At 40.3% G+C, this 3,521-nt stretch overlaps 1 long non-coding RNA gene across 1 annotated transcript; it reads left to right on the top strand.

Annotated features, from left to right (window-relative positions):
- Positions 1–406: 406 nt before the first annotated feature.
- LOC131403889 (uncharacterized) lies at positions 407–2,993 on the top strand. The gene is made up of 3 exons (XR_009219628.1): positions 407–439; positions 2,033–2,151; positions 2,888–2,993. It is a non-coding gene; the product is annotated as an uncharacterized LOC131403889 (long non-coding RNA).
- The last annotated feature ends 528 nt before the right edge of the window (positions 2,994–3,521 follow it).

Raw genomic sequence — 3,521 nt, 5'->3', positions numbered from 1 at the left:
AATTCTTTTGATCTCCTCGCAAACGTTACTGCCTATGGAACTGCCGGAGACAAAGAAGAAACGGCTGTGGTGCTAACTCTGCGTCTTCAGGGTGTTCAATCAGCAGCATACGGTGCAGCTCAGAAACAAACCACAGAGCGGAAACGGAGGGTAGAGACACAGTTTATGGGTAAGCCCACACCAGTCACTCTTCCTCACAAGGCATCTGCTTGGATGAATGTGTTTCAAAATGGGTTGTCTCTGCAAAAAAAATTCATGGACCACAATGAAAATAAGACCCTTTCAGAACCTACACAGGCCAGGAGTCATGAAGTTTCCACAGAGTGTTATTGAATAAAGTAACTTGTGTCCTAGAATAATGAAATCATGTGTGGAAAGATTGCGACTGGTCACTCTCAGTCTAACCACATATTTAACATTCTTTTTGGGTATTTTCCAGGTTTGTATTTCAATGGGCACTTGTCCTTCAGCTGCTAAGCTGGAGGACTTATAACTTATCTAGTGCATGGTTTCTTGACTTTGGCAATATTGATATTTGGGGCTGGTTCATTCATTGTTGTGGGGACTGCCTTGTCTATTATAAAATGATTAGCAGCAAACCTGGTATCCAGATGCCAGAACCTCACCCTGACATCATGACAAACCAAAATATCACCAGATATTACCAAATGTCCCCTGGGGGGCACAAATCACCCCTGGTTCAGAACCACTGATGTGGAGAAATAAGATGTAAGTACATGAAATAGTAACCATACATGGCAGACATAATCAGTGTAAAATGACTATATTTCCCAGAGATTGGAAATCTTACTTTCAGGCAGGGTTGCCAAAGAAACGCTTCAAAGAGGTAAGAATCAAGGATGTGGTCAAGAAGGGAGAAGAGAAGGAAATACCATAAAAAATAAACTGACCCATCATGCAGTGATTGATGGAAGGATATCTGCATAAATAAGTGATGAAAGCAATATAGCAAAATGTTAGCAATTGTAGAATGTGGGTGGTGGGTATTTGGGTGTTTAGTGTGCAATCTGCTTGACCATTTGTGATAAATTGTTGGGAACATATTTTTTTAAATAAGGCAAAATACCAGTGAAAGAAAGCCAATTGTAAACGTTACTGCCCTCAAGGCATGATGACATGTGACTGTAAGATAAGTGCACAAATAACAACTCCTTGACTGCAAGTCTAAAGCATTCTAGAACTAGGACTATACCACTGTACCATATTTCCAAGGTGAAGCACATAGTTCAAGAGCTTTCACCAACTTTAACCAATTTGGTCCTCATGACAGTCCTGTAGAGTGAGCAAGGAAGGTGCTGCATTTTATGGATGAGGGAATGGATTCAAAGAGGTTGAGATTTAATCACTATGTGATATATGAATAAAAAGGCAAATTATGATTATTAATAATTCAATCCATTTTATTGCAAAGTAGTTTTCTGTTATATGACCATACCACAGTTTATCTCTTCTATTGATGGACGCCTGAGCTGTTTTCAATTTTGGCAGTACTGTGAATGAAACTCCTACAAGCATTCTTGTACAAGGCTTTTTGTGGACCTAAATTTTTGTTGCTCTTGGATGTATACCTAGGAGTGGAATTGCTGGTTTTCAGTTAAGAAACTGCCTAACAGTTTTTTAAAGTGATTGTACCATTTTACACACCAAAATATGAGAGTTCCAGTTGTTTCTCATCTTCACCAACACTTGGTGTTGTCGGTCTTTTTCATTTTAACCATCCTAATGGGTGTGTGGAAGTATCTCATGGGGTTAATTTGCATTTTACTGATGACTTATGATGTTGAGAACTTTTTCATGTGTTCACTGGCCATTTCTTCTTTGTTCACTGTCTACTCAAGTTTTTTGTCCTTTTAAAAAAGTTGGATTGTCTGTTTATTATTGAGTTGTAGAAGTTCTTTATATATTCTTGACACAAGTCTTTTGTCAGATACATGTGTTGAGAATATTTTCCCCAATCTGTAGCTTGCCTATTCATTTTCTTGATGAGTAAGTGTTGAATCCTGGATCCTAGGAAAGAGCTTGCAAATGGATCGACTCTCCCTTATTCAACTTATGTTCCAGTCCTCTTGATCAAGCACCCTAGACTCCAGTCTCACACACGATCTCCTGACTTATGCTGGTCCATGCTGGGTAGGTTTTGTAGCTCCCTGGGGCATAGTCCCTTTGCTCCCTTGTCAGCCTCAATGTGTCAGCAGCTGGGTTATGTTGTGACTTAATCCTAATTTTGATATTAAATCACAGTTGTAGGGATTAAAGTCCTGGTGGCCAGGAAGGGCAGATCCTGAATATCCACACCCCACTGAGATGGAGGTGGGTGGGTGAACATTGTCTTGTGGGGAAGCAGCCTCTGCATCATCTCCAAGCAAGTGGGAGACAGGAGGTTAGTGCATAATGGAAAGGAGTGGGCTACCTTTGGAGGCTCAGAGGGTTCAGGGGAATCTGGGGATTCAGGATCTTCAGGGACATCAATCTAGATAACTCCATCCATCTTTTTCCCAACTGGGCCCTGACCTTGGTACAGCAGACCTACCTTTGTTGGGAATTTATCCCTCTTTGGAGTTTGGCTGTTCTGACCATTGAGTCTTGGGCCTGGTCCCCAGTTTCTCTGCCTTCCCACAGAGGAGATGAGAGCCTGTTTGTATACTGCCAAGGTGGCTATGGTGGTTTGAAGATATGTCCACAAATTCTTTGATATTCTTCCCTTCAAAAGGTGGAGCCTAATTCCCCTCTCCTTGAGTGTGGGCAAAACTTGACTACTCACTCCTAACAAATAGAAGAAAGTGCAAGTGATGTTGTACATTTCAGAAACTGGGTCAGAAAAGGCACTGAGGTGTCTTCCTTGCTCTCTCTTGGATTTCTTGCTCAGGAGGAAGTCAGCTGACATGTCATGAGGAAACTCAGGCAACAGATGGAGAAATCCTTGAGGTGAAGAACCGAGGCCTCGTGCCAACAGCCACATGAGTGATTTTAGAAGCAGTTCCTTCAGCCTCAATCAAGTCTTCAGATGACTATAGCCTCAGCTGATATCTTTTATTGTTGTTGTTGTGTGTGTTGATTGTGGAGTGTTGGTTAGAAGTAAGCTTGTTTTACTAATAGAGGCAATTCTCACTTTAAAGAACATTTTTTCGCTGCACAGATAAAAGGAGGGCATGTTGGGAGAAAAAAAAAATAGTAGATTAAAGATAGACTTTGAAATACTGGACACCAGAGATGTTCTAGAATGATAAACTCAAAGATGATGGTACATTGTACAATAAAACGGGTCAGCAAATCATGGTCTTTGGGTTGACAACCTGTTTTTTTTAAAATAAACTCCAGATGTTACAATGTTATTACGGTGGTAGAGTTTTTATTTTGTAACTTTTTTGAGATATATGTCACATACCATACGATTCACCCACTTAAAGTACACAGTGCAGTAGTTTTTAGTATATTTACAGTTTTATAACCATCACTACAGTCTAATTTTAGAACATTTTCAACACCACAAAATGAAACCC

Source organism: Diceros bicornis, unplaced genomic scaffold (genome assembly GCF_020826845.1).
Source record: "Diceros bicornis minor isolate mBicDic1 unplaced genomic scaffold, mDicBic1.mat.cur scaffold_95_ctg1, whole genome shotgun sequence".
Taxonomy (NCBI): Eukaryota; Metazoa; Chordata; class Mammalia; order Perissodactyla; family Rhinocerotidae; genus Diceros; species Diceros bicornis.
The sequence above is the reverse complement of the archived record's forward strand: the minus strand, read 5'-3'. Positions and strand labels throughout refer to the sequence as shown.